Consider the following 19,212-nt stretch of genomic DNA (forward strand, 5'->3'; position numbering starts at 1 on the left):
ATATGTTGACAGACTTGCTAGCAGCTCAGCACAGTGCAAGTTCGTGTAGTAATGAATATATCCCAATAGCTTAGTCATGTGTGGAAGTTTGGCACATAGCGAGCTTTATAAAAAATTACATACTTTGACTCTGAGACTTCTTCAAATTCCATGCAATCAACAAGTGTAACATCTTGAGGATTTTAAATTCGGGGATCCCTGCAGTGAGTTTATTTCACAATATTAGTTTTCCCTTAAACAGTTTTCAATTTCCCATTGCAGTGTTTTAGAACTATGAGCTAGCGTTTTTAAAGAAGGAAAATAAAAATTAAACTTTCATTATTCAAAAATGTACCATGAAGCTTTATATCAATTTCTCCCTTTCAATATTGTCTTTCACTGACTTTAGCTTGATTTATGTGGGCGGCTGAGTTATTTGAAGTCTGTGATTCTGTTTGCATAATTTTTATAGTGGAATAAATAAAACCATGTTTTCAAGCTGTCAAAAAAAAATGTCCCAAATAGACATCTGAGGTGCATCTGACAAAGTCCTTTAGTAGGAGTGTCTCAGGAATGCTTGTCTCAAGTGTGGGAAGCGGGCCCTGTGAATGGATGAGGCCTTCAGAGTCAAGATTCTTGGTTAAACTGTAACCAAGAACTAAAATCACAGTTCTTCTTACCCACACTCTTAACAAAAGAAATGCTGTAACTGCATGGTTACATGTGTAGTGCTGACATAAACTGTGGCAAATTCATCTTTGTTTGTCTAGATGCGGAGTTGAAAGGATTCTGAGAAGCTAACAGATATATACAGTGAAGCATAATAGAGGCAGATGTTGTTCTTGTACCTATATAACACATACATGTACATGCGTCACTATGTCACACATGTCATACATTGTCATAATGGTTAGGAACAAATGGCGACACAATTTCCAAACTATTACACCCAATAAGACCAGTAGCCTTACTAGGACATGAAGAATAAATAGACAGCAGATCACCTGGGGTAGATTAGAAGAGTTCTTTTAAAAAGATTTTTTATGGCCAAATATATATATATATATATATATCACAGAGTGAATGTGCTTGACCCAGAACCCCAGTGACCTGCCATTGTAGAAGTCACAAGGTCCTTTTGCACACAGATAATCACTAGAGAAGCCAGGATCATTAAATACATGGGGTGGCCTCTTAGTTAGAAGACTAGACCACACCAGATCCTCCACTAAGCCCTTAAGTTACAGAAGCCATTTATGGAAGAAGTTACATTTCCTTTATAAAAGAGTTTCAATATAATCACACCTTAAGCTTTATTGTGATAATTAGCATCAGGCAACTTGTTTCTAAATTGTAGTGTATTTAACTATGCCTAAAATAAACTGCCTTGGGTCAGACTCCAGAAATTTGAACCAACACAGGCTATTGAGCTGTGGTGAGCCAGATATCCTTCTTTCCTTGTATAAGCCATTACCATGCTGGTCCCATGTTTGCAAAAACTCCCACATACAATCTCTGAAGCCTGCACAAAAGATGTGTGGTAGCAAGTATCTACAATCCAAACAGTTATGTGATAAGATGTGAGGGAGATATAAGGAATTTGGGCAAAGTCCCACAAGCTTGGTTAAACTTTAGCAAAGCCAAGACAGACCCTGCCACATCAAGGGGGAAGCCAAGAGATAACTCCCTAAAGCTGTCTTCTGTCCTGAGCATACAATGTATGATAAACACACACACACATGTGTGTGCACTAGTAAAACAAACCTTTCAAACATTTTTAAGCACTTACTAAAGCAAACACTAAGCAGTTGCTTTCATGAATATTCTTTGTTCATGCTATGTAATTATTTGATATTTTTAAAAACAGAAAATTAAAGCTTGGTGGTACAGTGGTTGCTTACACACCTCTGGGTTTGATCCCCTTACTGCCTGAAGCATTTAATAAATTAATAATAAATTCTTGTTCGGAGAGCAGAGGTGACTTCTGAAATCATAAACTTGGCAAAATGACGTGATCTTTACATTCAAAAGTCATTGCTAAGTTTATTACGGCTTCTACCTACAATGATGATCCTTATGTCTGTACAAGTAGGAAATTTAAAATGTTGAATCAGAACACTTTACATGAAATTATAAATTCAATACAACTAATAGCTTCATAAAATCTTTCCTAAGAAGTCTAACATCTTAATCCCTTAAGGTCTCTGAGCCTGAATGTAAGATAGGAAGCTCTTTAATCCATTTTCAGTCATTAAACACACTAATTGTAGGCTTTGTATGTGTCAGACACCCAGCAGGATTCTGAAGATTAATTTATTTCAAAGGTTTCAGCCTCTTCCTGCTGTAAGGCAGACTTAATGGTCTATGAAATCATTCTAAAAGGATTCTGCATCCCTACTGTGTGTTGGATCTTATAGTAGAAATGGTGGAAAGGTTTAAGTATTGATTATTGTTATCTAGATTGTAGTTGGGAAAGACAGATTTAAAAAGTAGTAACAATCTAATTAGCATGAAATTAGATTTGCCTTGAAGGGATCCAACAGGTCTTGAGAAAGCAGCAGTGTTCCGTAGCGTGGAGTCGATCACACTTTCTGTGACATTTTTTTTTTTTTTTTTTTTTTTTTTTTTTTTTTTTTTTTTTTTTTTTTATCCAGTGTAAATAGAGTTGTCACGGAAAGCTCACTGCAGGCAGACAGGGAATCCATTGACATCTCCCCTGTGCTGGATACAGTAGCAGAGAATTCTGTCTTTCTTAAACAGAAATGTCTCTTGGGATTTGCTGAGGGGATGTCATCACTACCCACCCTGTGGACATGGGCCATACCTGACAGCTTATACTAATGTGGCAACTCATAAGGTGGGTCATGAAGAGGCTGCTGATAGTCTATACCATCAGAGGGACTGGAAGTGAGTTTCACATAATCCTGAATGCAAGCAGTGAGGTAATGGGACAAAAAATCTGTACTTGGCTGTGTGGAGTCAGCCAGACCTAAACAATAAGCCTTGAAAGAGGGCAAACAATTCCCCCTTGTTTCTTTCTAAACCAACCACATGATTGGCAGAGCCAGTAATTGCCTGGGGCCAGGGCCTTCCGTGAGCTTCAGATCCTAAAAACATAGGTCTTCCCACTCTAAGATGCTATTGTTATCAGCCCCAAGGCTACTGTGTGCTTAATCTCTGGCAACCTTGAGATTTCCTGGGCTTCCGATGTGCAACATGGCTTGATTAGCTTGTTGACTTCATCTTATTATGTGATAGTTTCTGCTGACTTAGTCCCATTTTCCCCACAAATAGTATATAACAGCTTCTTAATAAACTTGCTTGGCATAAGACATAAATAGCTGTGCAAGACCTCCCGAGCTCACCTAGTCTGTCTTCCCAGTCTCTTAGACCTCCCTCCTTAGGACTGAAGAACAACTTGCTGGTCCAGATCACATCAGCTCCCAAAAATGTCTCAGGTTGACAACTGCTGTGTGTATTCTCACAGGTAAATACCACCAGGCATATACCCTGGTAATAGTGGACGTTCTGTTTGAAACCTTCTCTGTCATTGACTAATGCTCATGGTCCTTTGGTTCTAAATTGTATGTGTTTCTTGAAGCAAGCCATATTGGTGGGAAAATACCTTTCAATTGAGTCATGAGAAGTTGTCTTCACCAGAAAGGGCACAGCAATTGATTATCTAATATCAAACACTTAGCCATGAAAGCATTCAATTATATTTAAGAATGTGTGTGTATGTATGTGTGTGTGTGTGCATGTATATACATATACATATATGCATGCAAGAAAAAAATAAGGGGAAAATAATGGAAAAAGAGGTCATGAAGAAAAAGGGAAATATAATTATATAATGGTCTTACAAGTAAAATTATATTATTCTTATTACAAAGAAGTATTTTGAGGCATTTTGTTGCTAAAACTAATTTAAGAATAAGTTTTGAGTTCCCTGTTACTCAAAAAATATTATGTTACTCAAAAGTAAAATTATACCCTCAAAGAAAAAGGTAGAAATGCAATTATTTTATAATCTCAAAAATAAATATAAATAATTAACTAATATGATGGTGATTTGCGGAACACCCCGTTCCAAACTGAAGTTTGCTAGAAAGGAAATAGCCTTCTCCTCCTTTGTACTGGTCTATTAATTGTGGTTGGTATCAAATGTCTAGACTTGTCTTGGAAGTTTGAGAGAAGTTTTTCTCAAGTATTTTTGGCCCTCCCACCTCTGAGAGAAATACTATAGCAAAAAGGTTGTGAATGTGGGTGGGATTTAAATATGATTTATAAATGGCTGTAATGAGAAAAAACGGTATTAATATAGAAGTCATGATCATGAATTTGAGCCTCTTGTGTCTACTTTAACCAAAACTAGAGAGTCTCTAAAGAGATCTCATGCGGTCCCTTGACACAAAAGAAAGCCAGAAGAACAACCTTGCACAGAAGGTGACCCCCAGCAGGTGACTGTCCAACAGTGAACTATTCCGTTCATCCCTGACTGGATGCTGCTTGTATGCTGCTCATCAGTGTGGCCAGAGATGCTGGGTGGAAACATCTGCCACAGTCTCCCTCACTGCTGCCTGCCTCAGTCTCCTGAACGCACATGGAGTACACAGTGTATTCCCTGAAGTCTCTCCTAATCCCACATACATATTAATCTCTATTTGATTTCTGAAATTTAGGTTGATACAGGAAGAAGCAACGGAGAAAGACCAAGTTTGCATAACAATCACTCAAATATAAAAATTATGCACGGATGATCATGCATTTATATTCAGCTCAGGGTGAGCATGAACCGCTGTTATGACAACTGCTGTAACTTCTCCTTTGCAAGACTTGATTCTTCAGACCCTGCAATGAACTGCTCGCTGCTCAGATGCAATTTGTGCTTCCTAGGTGAAGCCTGGTAAAAAGATTAGAGACAAAGGGAAGCAAAAAATATGAATCAAAGTGAGAAGAGAGATGGTGATTCTGTGGGCTATCATCACTTTGATAAGGAAGAAGGAAATGAAAGGGGAAAGTCAGCCTGCCATTGTCAAACTGTGGCAAAAATCAATCAAGTCACAAGTTTAGCTCTGACAAAGCCTGGCTTTTGATAGACACAATTTACTTCAACACACATTGGGTTTACCACTGCCATATATTTACATGTAAGTTAGCTGTTGTCTACTGGCTAGGTAATTGTTAACTTTTAAACCACCTTAATCAGAAAGTCAGGGATTAAATGAGGGTAAATTAGCATTTTTAAAAAGCACAGTTGCTTTTCTGGTTTCTATAAAAAAAAACTAGGCACACATTTAAAATACTGATATTTAAAGTTGCACTAAAAGGCTTCATAGAAAGGATAAATAATTCTACCAAAAATTGTAATTTTTGAAATGAGTAGTGTTTGTGATAAATGGCTATAAGTTTTACAAAAAGTGAGCCGATGCTTTGATGAATCACGTGTCACAATCAGATGAACTCTGAATCCTATGATTCTCAGAATAACTTTGTAAATCTAGCCATATTGTCCTATTCTTTAGAAATATTCTATAGACAGAACATCACTGCATTCACGCTTTGTAGGAAAATTATACGAAATGTCTGAGGGCCCAAAGGAGCAGAGAATAGAACTGTGAGGAGCAGCAGTGTGCACATGTCTACGTGAACTGCACATATAAAGGTATGTACCATTCAGGAATGCTTTGGTTAGTAACACACTGGACATAAAAGGGTGGTCCTGTGAGTTATAATGGAGACAAACAAAGATTTCATTACCCAGCACATGGTAACCAGAAAATCTCAACATAACCTATTGCTCATGTGTTTGTAATGATTGTGGTCTCAATTAACTTCATCTGTCATTGGTTGTGTAGAAGTATGTGAGTAGAGGGCAGCCAACTGCACACTCATACTTAAGGAGGAATATAAGTATAAAGAGTTGTATGTACTTGTATGGTAAAGCTAACAAATGACTATGTCACTGATCAGCATATTGTCCTAGTTTTTCGCTACTGTGATAAACATTTAGTATAGGAGGGGGACTATTTCAGCTTACAGGTTATAGTCCATCATCAGCTGAAGCCAGGGCCAGAGCTGAAGGCAGGAACTTGGAGACAGGAACTAAAGCAGAGACCTTGGAGGAAGGCTGCTTACTCCCTTACTCCTGACCTCTTTGAGCTACTTTATTACACACTCCAAGACCACCTGCCCAGGGACAGCATCTCCCAGATCAATTAGCAATCAAGGAAACATGGCCAACACATGAGGGCAATTAATCAGTTGATGTTTCTTCTTCCCAGTTGACTCTGGGTTTGTGTCAAGTTGACAACTGAAGTCAACTATGGCATATACCTAGTATAATTTCACCACTCCTTTTACACCTTACCCCCTTTCCTTACAAAAGTGTGTTCACTATAAAGCATCGTGTTGACTCATATGGACATTTCATGTTTGTGACTCTCTTGATTATACCAAAAAGCCACAGCATCATTCTTCACACAGCGGTTCATTCTCCGTAACTAGGATCGTACCATATCCATGCCCACCAGCATCACATGCAGATGTTACTCCCATTAGCTAGTTCCTATTTTAAAACAGAATTATTTGGCTTCTAGTGCATGCCATCTCATATTTGCATTCAAAATGTGTTCCACAGCATCCTTGCCACATATCCATGCACGGGCTTCCATTCCTTCACATTTAATTAGCTGGCAGTTATATATGGAGACTTAATTCCATTCTACATTTTGTGGATATCTGGAACGATATTTTTCCTGAGTTCACTATTATATCAGAAGACACATACCACTGTGCTTCCATCTTTTAATAATGTTAACTGTGATGTGAATTATTGCTAATAATGAGTAAATCTATTCATTTAAATCTTCCATTAAGGAGTTCCATATAGACATCTCTCCTAATATTTCAGCGACCACTGACTGCCATTTGCTAGCTCCATTATTTCATTAAGAGAAAGACATATTTATCATTTGCCAGTGATCATTTAACATTAGCTTACTTCAAAAAAAAAAAAAAGGAACAAGAAAACTAGGTTGGTTTCTAAGGACTCCGTGCATGGGTAAACACTATAGTTTTAATTACTAGGAGACTTCACAGCCTTACATTAGTGGAATTTTTTTTTCTTTTGTTAATGTAATGGAGTTTGAGTTCCTTTTTAATGACCTTACACAATCATCTCTTCCCATTAGAGAGCGGAAGCCTTTGTTGTAGTTCTTTATGCATTCATAATGCAATCTGTGCTTTGAAAGTCATTTATATTTTGCCTTTCATTATCTAGTTATGCTATTGTAAGTCTTTCATGCAGGAGAAAAAAATGGAACTAGATAAGCCAACAAATCAGAGAGTAGCTTGCATTTCAGTTGAGGTGCACGCCAACATTAAAGCAAGAGCAACACTGCAGAACAACTTCCAACTGGTGGTAATTTGCAATTAAAACGATGCACATTTCTATGATTAAGGTAAGTAAGGGAATTTCAGAAGTCCTCTTAGAGGGAACACAGTGGAAGCATGGTCTGAATGGGAGAACTTAGCATTCAGGGTAGAAGAGCATTTGAGGCAGAAAAGGTGCCAAGAGCTAAAGAAGTGAGCTCCAGTTTTGAACACATGGGAAAAGGCCACAGTAGAGGCTACGGAACGCGTTGAGGAATGAAATTGCCTCTCATGTAAGAAAGAATGTCTTCATCCCACCCATTTTACAGTGAAGGTAACGATCAGGAATCTAAGTTTCACTTGATTTCTCTTCAAAAGTATTTGTGTTGTGTGTGACATTAACATGGAATTACCTTGGTGTGTGGTTAAAACATCAGGGCAAGCCTGGGAATTTAGCTCAGTGCTAGAGAACTCCCGCAGCATTGGCAAGGCCAGGGCTTCACATAACCTGGAGCAGAGAGGTGAAGAGCATTAAGAGAACTACGATGACCAACTAAGAAGCCATCTGCTTTCTATTGCTCTGATAAAACACTGGCGAAAGCAACCTGGGAGAGGAAAGGCTTTATTAGGCTTTGAGGTGATCAAATAAGATCCAGAGAAGCAAAAGCAAAACCTCAGGAGACAGGAAATGAAGCAGAGACAAGGAAGGAATACTACTGACTAGCCTATTCCCTCTGGTTTACCCAGTCAGTTAACATTTTCATACAGCCCATGTCCCCCTGCCTACAGAAGGCACAGCCCAGGTGGCGGGGCCACCTTCACCAATTAGCACTTATGAAAATATCTCACATAAATGTGCACAGGCCAATCTGATGGACTCAGTTCCTCAATTACAGTGCCTTGTAAACAAGTCCTATAAAGTCTCGATAGATGCCCCGGTCAGGGAGGTGGGAGTGGGTGGGTGGGTGGAGGAACACCCTCATAGAAGCAGGGGGTGGGGGGAAATGAAGGGGAGTTACAGGAGGAGGGACCAGGAAAGGGGATAACATCCGAAATGTAAATAAAGAAAAAACAAACAAACAAAACAAGTGTCTAGTTTGTGTCAAGTTGCAGCCAGGGTAAGTACTTATACAAGAAACTGAGTGAGACCTGTGTTGTTAACAACAAAGGATGAAACTAGTTCAAACATCCTTGTAGGGACTGCTTTGCCCTGATAATATGGTTATTTCCATGATACTATAATTGGAGCTCTCGGGAGGCCATTAGATATTTCCACTGGAATCCTGAAACTTAGGGGAGAGGTTACTGTTTAAAACAGAATTTTGGTTCCTGGGGGGGGGGGGATTTGAATAGAAAACAATGTCTATAAAGATAGTATGATAGAAAACAGCAAGCAATAAATTTCCAGCCCTAGCAAAATACAACACTGGAGGAAACACCAAGGAACCATTGGAAGAGGCTATTGGTAAGACCACAAATTGGGAAGCTGAGATCATAAAACTGATGGAGAAGCTGACAGAGGAGGCTGTTAGCTGTGCTAGCGACTTGGATACTTCATTGGGGAAAGATTTATAAAACATCAAGATTTAAAGCCATTCACAAAATATATTGAGAAAGTGATGTTTTGGGATGTAGAGACAATAGAAAAATTGGTGAGCAGTGTGGTTATGGAACATGAGGTAAAAGATTACAGAATGGGTCTCCCATTCAGCACTCTGAGCAAGGACTTGGCCTTTGAAGCATTGAATCTGCACTGGCCACAGTTAATGAGGCAAAGTGACACACTAGTGGGAAACCATAGGCTCACTGATTGATATCTCCATTCTGTGGTGTTATCATCTACAAAGTGGGCATAATGCTACACAACTTAGTGGGATGCAAGATTGTGTGTGTGTGTGTGTGAGAGAGAGAGAGAGAGTGTGTGTGTATGTATGTATGAGAGTGTGTATATGTGTATATGTGTGTGTGAGTTTGTGTGTGAGAGTGAGTATATTGTGTGAGAGAGAGAGTGTGTGTGTGAGTTTGTGTGTGCATGTGTGTGTGTGAGAACATGTGTGTTTATGAGTGTGTGTGAGTGAGTATATTTGTATATGTGAGAGTATGTGTGTATGTGTGTGTGCATGTATGTGAGTATGTTTGTATGTGAGAACATGTGTGTTTTTTTTTCCATTTTTTATTAGGTATTTAACTCATTTACATTTCCAATGCTATACCAAAAGTCCCCCATATCCACCCACCCCCACTCCCCTGCCCACCCACTCCCCCTTTTTGGCCCTGGTATTCCCCTGTACTGGGGCATATAAAGTTTGCAAGTCCAATGGGCCTCTCTTTCCAGTGATGGCCGACTAGGCCATCTTTTGATATATATGCAGCTAGAGTCAAGAGCTCCGGGGTACTGGTTAGCTCATAATGTTGTTCCACCTATAGGGTTGCAGATCCCTTTAGCTCCTTGGCTACTTTCTCTAGCTCCTCCATTGGGAGCCCTATGATCCATCCATTAGCTGACTGTGAGCATCCACTTCTGTGTTTGCTGGGCCCCGGCATAGTCTCACAAGAGACAGCTACATCTGCGTCCTTTCAATAAAATCTTGCTAGTGTATGCAATGGTGTCAGCGTTTGGATGCTGATTATGGGGTGGATCCCTGGCTATGGCAGTCTCTACATGGTCCATCCTTTCATCTCAGCTCCAAACTCCGTCTCTGTAACTCCTTCCATGGGTGTTTTGTTCCCAAATCTAAGGAGGGGCATAGTGTCCACACTTCAGTCTTCATTCTCCTTGAGTTTCATGTGTTTAGCAAATTATATCTTATATCTTGGGTATCCTAGGTTTGGGGCTAATATCCACTTATCAGTGAATACATATTGTGTGAGTTTCTTTGTGAATGTGTTACCTCACTCAGGATGATGCCCTCCAGGTCCATCCATTTGGCTAGGAATTTCATAAATTCATTCTTTTTAATAGCTGAGTAGTACTCCATTGTGTAGATGTACCACATTTTCTGTATCCATTCCTCTGTTGAGGGGCATCTAGGTTCTTTCCAGCTTCTGGCTATTATAAATAAGGCTGCTATGAACATAGTGGAGCATGTGTCCTTCTTACCTGTTGGGGCATCTTCTGGATATATGCCCAGGAGAGGTATTGCTGGATCCTCCAGTAGTACTATGTCCAGTTTTCTGAGGAACCGCCAGACTGATTTCCAGAGTGGTTGTACAAGCCTGCACTCCCACCAACAATGGAGGAGTGTTCCTCTTTCTCCACATCCTCGCCAGCATCTGCTGTCACCTGAATTTTTGATCTTAGCCATTCTGACTGGTGTGAGGTGGAATCTCAGGGTTGTTTTGATTTGCATTTCCCTGATGATTAAGGATGTTGAACATTTTTTCAAGTGCTTCTCTGCCATTCGGTATTCCTCAGGTGAGAATTCTTTGTTCAGTTCTGAGCCCCATTTTTTAATGGGGTTATTTGATTTTCTGAAGTCCACCTTCTTGAGTTCTTTATATATGTTGGATATTAGTCCCCTATCTGATTTAGGATAGGTAAAGATCCTTTCCCAATCTGTTGGTGGTCTTTTTGTCTTATTGACGGTGTCTTTTGCCTTGCAGAAACTTTGGAGTTTCATTAGGTCCCATTTGTCGATTCTAGATCTTACAGCACAAGCCATTGCTGTTCTGTTCAGGAATTTTTCCCCTGTGCCCATATCTTCAAGGCTTTTCCCCACTTTCTCCTCTATAAGTTTCAGTGTCTCTGGTTTTATGTGAAGTTCCTTGATCCACTTAGATTTGACCTTAGTACAAGGAGATAAGTATGGATCGATTCGCATTCTTCTACACGATAACAACCAGTTGTGCCAGCACCAATTGTTGAAAATGCTGTCTTTCTTCCACTGGATGGTTTTAGCTCCCTTGTCGAAGATCAAGTGACCATAGGTGTGTGGGTTCATTTCTGGATCTTCAATTCTATTCCATTGGTCTACTTGTCTGTCTCTATACCAGTACCATGCAGTTTTTATCACAATTGCTCTGTAGTAAAGCTTTAGGTCTGGCATGGTGATTCCGCCAGAAGTTCTTTTATCCTTGAGAAGACTTTTTGCTATCCTAGGTTTTTTGTTATTCCAGACAAATTTGCAAATTGCTCCTTCCAATTCGTTGAAGAACATGTGTGTTTTGAGAGTGTATGTGAGTGTGTGAAGTTGTGAGTGTATCTGTGTGTATATGTATATGTATGTGTATGTGTATTGTCATATGCTACAAACTGTTTCATTCAGAAGATATTACAAATGCTGGACCTATGATATTCTGTCAAATGGTAACACCTTGGTTTTTGTAAGTACACTCTGAAATGTCCATGCAACAGAAAACTGCCTAAGTAAGGGGTGTGTGTGTTGTATGTACATTGTGTGTGTGTGTGTGTGTGTGTGTGTGTGTGTGTGTGTGTATATATATATATATATATATATATATATATATATATATATATATATATATACACCTGGACAGTTTTATAATGATTGAGACAAGCTGGGGACATTTGGAAAGAAGAGACCTTAATGAAGAAAATGACTTTCTAGGATCTGCCTCTAGGCAAGTCTGTAGGGTACTTTCCTGATTGATGTGGGGAAGCCCAGCTCACTGTGGGTGGTATCAGCCCAGGGATGGTGGGCATGGGTGCTATAGGATGCTCAAGCCACGGGAACAAGCATCATTCCTCCAGGGCTTCTCCTTTAGTTCCTGCCTTGAGTTCCTGTCCTGACAACCTTCACTGACACAATGTGACCTGAGAGTTGTAAGCTGAAATGACCTCTTTCCTCCCCAAGTTGTTCATAGTCATGGTGTTTCATCACAGTAAAGAAATGCTAAGTTGTACATGAATGTATACGGTATCTATAAGTATATGTTTTGTGTACATATGTATATGTAAGTTTATGTGTAAGCATGTACCATATGTGGCAAGTATATGTACTTATGTATTTATGTATATATTTGTGGTGTCTGTATAGCTTATATGTATATGCATGTGGTGTATATATATATATATGCTTATGTGTGTATGTGTTTTATATATATACATATATATACTTATGTATGTATGTGTGTGGTGTATATATATGCGCCTGGGTGTATATATAGGTCTATATATACACACTTCTGTATGTATGTATGTATGTATGTATGTCGTGTATATTTATGCTTCTGGGTGTATGTGTGGGGTATATATATGCTTATGTGTGCAGTGTGTATATGTGCTTATAGGTGTATGTGTATGGTATGTATATATGCTTATGTATATATATGTGTGTGTATATATATATATACATATATATATATACATATATATATATATATATATATATATATATATATACAATGCTTACACTGGTGGTACTCACTGATTTTATTTCTACTTACATTATAGTCTTCTTTTTTAAAAGCCCCACAATGTTCGTTACAAGAATCTTCTCAAGAGCTGTTTTTTAAAGTCTTTGTAAGGAAGAGAGATCTGTACTTAAGTGTAGAGAATCACAAGTCAGACGGTCCTAAATAAATGGTTTCACTTTTCAGATACTATCATGTCTGAGAAAAGAAGAGATGGGAAACCAGAAGATCTTTGGAAAGTGTAAAATGTGACCCATTCAAGGTGGGTAAATCCTGGGGCAGAGTGACTGCAATAAGTCCTATTTTCCTATATCCTTGAAACTTGCTAAGAGAGCAGACCATAAATATTTTAACCTCCTGTACAGAAACTATGAAACAACAGATGGATTGTAGAAACCATTTCAAGAGGAATTTGCATATATCAAATTATGATGTTTTACAACTTAAATATGTACAACTCTCATTCACCAATTATACCTCCAGAAAGCTGGGGGAATATTATTACACTGACTTTCCACAAGAACCCAGAGACCTTCATTTGCTTATGTGTATAAAGACTGAGCAGAGAGAAACTTGGTTAGATTTCTGCTGACTTTTTCAACATTGTTTTTGTTATGAAAACTTCTTCTAAAACACTGAATTTCCAATTTCCCGTCTTCCATTTCCCATCTGTATGTTAATGTTACCTGTTTAATAATGGGATTAAATGTGGGCTTTAAAGGTACAATACAGTTGAGAATTTCAAGTGATTTTATTTGCATTTATTAATTACACATAATAATTGGTTTCATTATGACATCTCCAAACAATCAGTGTGTTTCAAAGATGTTTAAAGCGTAATTACAAAGATTGCTAGGACTCTTTCATAAAGTCTAGTTGTTTCCAGTACTTCAAGGTTATTCTCTAAATATCTTTCAAGACATAATTGGAACCCATCTTCAAGTCCCGACCATTATAGTCTCCAAGTTCCATGTACCTAGTAGTTAATTATCTTAACAAATGACAAGGGGCTAGGATGCAGCTCAAAACTGTCAAAAGCCACTGTCCTCAGATAGATCACACCTGCTGCAAAGATTCTCATCCAGAGTCTCTGTGTGAAGAAAGTGACTTTATCAGGCCATCTCAAGACTATGCAAGGAGATTTTCTCTAAAAGAAAAAAAAAAAAAAAAAAGGAACTGAATCAGTGTGTGTAGCTTTCATACAACAGTACCCAGGAAGCCAGCAAAGGCTTTAAGTCCCAAGCCAGACTTGGAATCTTTAGAATACCACCACCTGAACTTGACCATGAACAGACCCGAGCCTCCATTCACTGAAACACGGAGACTAGTAAACCCAGTTCAGTGAGCGGCCCTCAAATTCACAAATTCACATAACCGTGTCTACGTCAAAGGGCATAACCACCTTTCTCAGACACAAAGCTGCACACAGCGCGTGATCGCAGGAACATCACTGTGCACCATCCCTGAGATACATACAAGGTGTGGTAAGGTTATAATTCACAAAGCCAGGCTGAAGCACGCCCTCTGGTTATTAGATGATGCTCAAGAGCAGAGAGTTACAGAAAGAGGCTGAGTGCTCATTGCTGAGGCAAACTGTACAACGCAGCGGATGGGCAGGCATACTGCGCAGCTGGGGCATTTGTCGGGCGATTCCCTCAATTCCAGACACCTTAAAAGGTTGGTACCCACAGGAACAGGACGAGAAAATGTGCTCCCAACTCTTGGATCCCAAAGCACCTGGAGTGAAGATGGTGTCAGCAATCTGTGTTTCAACAAGGTCTCCGAATGACTCTCACGTCTCGTTTTTGAATGAGGACTATGGATGTATCTAAAATATTCCAGTTCACATGGCAACGTGAGACCTTCTTAGGAAAATCCCTTACTTTCTCATATAGGGTAATAACATTATCCTAGAGTTAAAACAAACAGAAAATCTGTGAAAGGCAAGTAGAAGGAGACATTGGTCTCAGGGTTTAAGCTTTTACATACGCAGTCAGTGCTGTGGCACGCAAGGGTTATCCTGCAGCAGATGTGCTCACAACCACACACAGCTGCAGGGTCAGATGGCGCATCCTCACTGGGTAAAGACTGGAAAATAGTTCTTTCACTGTAATTCTCAGGTCACACCTAAAGGAAACCAGCCACAATTATTTAACTTGTCGTTTTGAAAAGTCCTACTGACTATGAAATGCTGCAAATATAGCAAAGCAAAGGCTAGGCTAATTTTTATGAAAGGACTGCATTAGGACACTCTGGCAGGCAGGAGACTTGCTGCTACTAAAAAGGGCTTTCTGAAGGAGACTGGTGTTTCCAAAACCAGGTCCGCGACACAGTACTTGTCTAATGGCCTTTGGAATTACTGCTAGGAATATGCTGAAGAGCCGCCAAAGAGAGAAACCTGTGACAAATGATCAATTCAAATAAAATATATTCTAGTTTAGAGTCCCTGAAATGTTTATCCCAGCCCCAAACCTTTCCTACTATCAGCTTTGGCTGCAGCTCCATTTCCCTTACCCATCATCATTGTGTGGCTGCGTTCCTGGACTCAGCTTAGACCAAGAGGAAGCCGAGCCAAGCTTGCCCCATCCAATCAGCAGCTGTCTGCTTATCTGACCAGAACAGCTCCTGGGGGTAAAGTTCCTCTCCCCGAGGTAAGCAATCCTTTCCATTCTGGGAAACAGATTGGCTCTGGAAAAGTAGTGTGTGGAGCAAGATTACTAGAGAAATAGAAAGAGAAGCCAGGGTACTACCGGGGAGAGTGAAAACGATGTAAGTGGGAAGAACCCTTCGAAAAGACAAAGCAGAGAGCTTGGAGGAAATCATACTATTAATACTCAAAGTCCAAGAGATCATCCACCCTCAGGACATTGGCAACCATGTACCTCACAGGCAAACTACAACCAGGGAGAGGGAGAGGGAGAGGGAGAGGGAGAGGGAGAGGGGAGAGGGGAGAGGGGAGAGGGAGAGGGGAGAGGGGAGAGGGGAGAGGGGAGAGGGGAGAGGGGAGAGGGGAGAGGGGAGAGGGGAGAGGGGAGAGGGGAGAGGGAGAGGGAGAGGGGGGTCTGTGAAACGACTCCACCTGTGTTAGGTAAATGATATCTTCCCTAAGCAGAGCTGCAGAAACGGGCTCTGTGCACTGGTTTCCATCAGTCTGAAGTTTTTCTTACAGCAGTTGAAGTGAGGTCACTGGAAATAAGGTAGCCAGTGTAGTTGAGTCTTACAATTGGGGACATTTTTCGGTCCACTTTGAGACTTATTACATGGCACCCATTAATCGCAGGCTGCAGCGAGGAGTTCAGCTGAACTCATAGGGATGTCGTTGGAAGGAAGCTATGTTTTTACTTAAGGACTCGTTTCCACATTTTCCATTTGATATTTGACAGAACTGACAAAACATCCCTGGATGTCTTAAAAGAGTACAATTCGCGTAAGCTACTTTAAATACCAATTCATATTATTTACAGTGTTCATTTTCTGATTAATAAGAGGTAGTCTCACAAAGAAGAAGAACCTGAATTTATTTTATCACATATATTAGTACTGATGGGCAACTTATTATAAGTTTATTTTTATTCTAAGTGCTTAAGTTATCTTAAGTTATCTGAGTACATATTCAGAATTGATTATTAGCTTTTAAAAGGTGGAAGTTTGACATATTTGACATATTTAATGTATATAACCTGCATTTATTCTGTTCCTCATCGATGTAATTTAACATAAAATGCATCTTTGCCACATGCTCATAGTAACATTTCAAAAGAAACCAAGCAATTTCTAAACACATGAGTAGAATGCTTAGATATAATATTAAATTAAAACTACCATTCAGAGAGAAGCATGGAAATATGGTAATAACTTTGCCCTTCACCTCACCCATGAAACATACAAATGCACACATAGAAGCCAAACAACTTCAATTGTTTTGTAATACAAGCAATCTAGAAAAATAGAAGAAGTGTGCTATTTTACTAATATTTTTGTTTGTTTGTTTTGTTTTTGGCTTTTTGAGACAGGGTTTCTCTGTGTAGCCCTGGCTGTCCTGGAACTCACTCTGTAGACCAGGCTGGCCTCAAACTCAAAAATCCGCCTGCCTCTGCCTCCCAAGTGCTGGAATTAAAGGCATGTGCCACCACACAATTTTTTGTTTTTAACATTATAGGGTTGGAGATATGACTGAGCAGTCTTGAACACCGAATTTCCCTTCATAGGACCCAGATTCAATTCGTAGCACTGACAAGGCAGGTCACTATGAACTGTAATTCTAGTTTCAGGGGATCTGATACCCTCTTTAGACTCTGAGGGACCAGGCCTACACGTGGTACAGACACATATGCAGGATTGACATCATACAGAGAAAACCATCGAACCAAAAAAGAGTAGATACTACTACATAGCCCATGCTGTCAAACACAGAAACATATGTGCCCCAGAACATAAATGTCACATCAGACTAGAAAGCTAGGTGGCCTCTGGCTTTATTTGCTAATGTAAGAGGAGCTTAGCTATCCCTCCTTGGCTGATGTTGAACCTCACACTCTACTCTGAATTAGCTAATTAAAAAAGCAGGATGAGGAAAATTGTAAAAGTTGTAAAAGATTGTCCACCTTAAGGGTAGAGCAGAGTTTTCAGTAAGTGAAAGTTTCCCAGGATGGGGAGGTTTATAGAATATTTATTAGTTCTTGTCAGGGTAGCCAGCTGTGATGGAAAGGAAAAATAAACAAACAAATAAGCAAAACAAAATTCTCAGGAATTCACACCTCCTCTCCTTCCTGCCTGCCTGCCGATATTCATGGACCTGATCCACCGTTTCTGATCCCTCAATTACTAATAAAAATGAAATGCTCCACTATCTTTTGCACCAAGAATGATTTATTTCTTTCTATTTCTCTTTATTCAGGATTCATGAACATTGCGTGAGCGTTATACCAGACCTAAAAAAGGAGACAAGCTACAGCTCGGAAACTCTCACCTTCAGCAATATAACGGGAGAGGCGGTCAATAAAATAAGGATTTCAACAGAGCATAGTGATGACTCGTGAGCCCGGCACATATCTAATGCATTTAAATGAAATATCAGTGCCAAGACGTCTCAGAGCAAGTGAGCTTTCGCTGAGCCATGGACAACACTTTTAAAGAATCAGTGGAAGGGCTTAAGAGTATATAATTGTGTGTGTGTGCTAACGTTTAAAGGTTTAAAACCTATCAAGTATTAGGAAGAGAATGTGTGTGGCGGTGAAATTTTCCTGAAAAGAAATACCTTGTGCCGGTGTGTGTTCATGAAGCCAAAGAGAGGCAGGCATCAGAGCACAGGGTACGAGTGATAAGAAGTCTGAATGATTTCTTGACTATAATGGACAGGCTTTAAAGGGCATGATTTAAATTGCTTTTAAGAAACACTGATCTGGCACCAGAGTGAAAAACAGAAGTCAGCCAGGTAAAAGAAGGTTGCATTAACAGGGACAGTATGTGGCTGTGTCTGAATAAGGAAACTTGGATAAAAGAAGCAGATGACAGGGATGAGAAATGGGAGAAGGGAATCTACCAAAGTTAGGGGACTGCCCCAGTCTCAGTGTTTGTAGGATGAGCCACGCAAAGTGTATTACACTATTCGGTAAGTAGCTGTGTCAGTAACACGGACATCTAAGATGGTAAGAAATACAGCCGAAGGAAGGGAAGAGTAATCATGGCTAAAGCTTCACAGATGTGAAAAAAAAAACTGTTTCAAAATAATAACAATAATACTACTGTCAAGCCAGAGTTCACAGTACACTGCTTTGGTTTTCAGTAAATTCCTCTTCATTTGGTGTTATAGGAAGGGTGGATGGCCATGACATCTGGAATAGGACATCTCTGCATAAAGATGGTAAAAGCAATTCTTAAACTACAAGTAACCTGATACCCATCATGAAAGCGAGGGGTTACAGAGGCAGATTCTCAATCTTATTGTAAGGGAGTAGGATTAAGAAGGGATATTTTCAGTACCAAATGGACATCTATAATAACACCCTTCTCTGCTCAGTGTGCAGGGAGCATGATAGAGGAGGGGGCAGAAGGAACGTTAAGTGTCAGAGGTCAGGCTTGCTGCTGGGAAGCAGAGGCTTCTAGGTCACATGATGCATGAACTCATAACAGTTGTGTTTGCTGGCACAGAGAAAGCCATCCAACTTTCCACTGGGGCAGGGGAGTGGCTCAGGAGGCTCCACCCCTATCTGAAAGTCTATTGGTAGGCAAATGTGACCTCTGAAAGGTTGCACATGTTCTAATTAATGGCCCGTGTACCGTGGGCACTGGTTGGACTCTCTGTGTTAAAAGAAAAAGGGAGGGGGGGGGGAGGCTAGAAAGATAAGTCAATGGTTAAGAGGCTTGCTGTTTTCCAGAAGACCTCTGTGTTCCCAACACTCATATCAGGCAGCTGACAACTGTCTGTAATTCCATCTCCAGTAAGATTCAACACCTCTGTGCCCCACATACATGGTACACACACAC

At 39.9% G+C, this 19,212-nt stretch overlaps 2 long non-coding RNA genes across 4 annotated transcripts; one reads left to right on the forward strand and one right to left on the reverse strand.

The window, feature by feature from the left end:
* Nucleotides 1-13,497: 13,497 nt before the first annotated feature.
* Gm36771 lies at nucleotides 13,498-15,277 on the reverse strand. 3 transcript variants are annotated; one of them, XR_380914.1, is made up of 4 exons: nucleotides 15,241-15,277; nucleotides 14,716-14,853; nucleotides 14,464-14,554; nucleotides 13,498-13,873 (listed from the first exon to the last, which is right to left on the reverse strand). It is a non-coding gene; the product is annotated as a predicted gene, 36771 (long non-coding RNA). The 3 variants fall into 3 exon arrangements; XR_380913.1 differs by having other exon boundaries at nucleotides 14,464-14,636; XR_380912.1 differs by having other exon boundaries at nucleotides 14,464-14,853.
* Nucleotides 15,278-15,395: 118 nt separating this feature from the next.
* On the forward strand, nucleotides 15,396-17,730 carry Gm46205. Its single transcript, XR_001779703.2, has 2 exons — nucleotides 15,396-15,495; nucleotides 17,624-17,730. It is a non-coding gene; the product is annotated as a predicted gene, 46205 (long non-coding RNA).
* Nucleotides 17,731-19,212: the final 1,482 nt, after the last annotated feature.

This window comes from Mus musculus, chromosome 10, assembly GCF_000001635.26.
Source record: "Mus musculus strain C57BL/6J chromosome 10, GRCm38.p6 C57BL/6J".
NCBI lineage: Eukaryota > Metazoa > Chordata > Mammalia > Rodentia > Muridae > Mus > Mus musculus.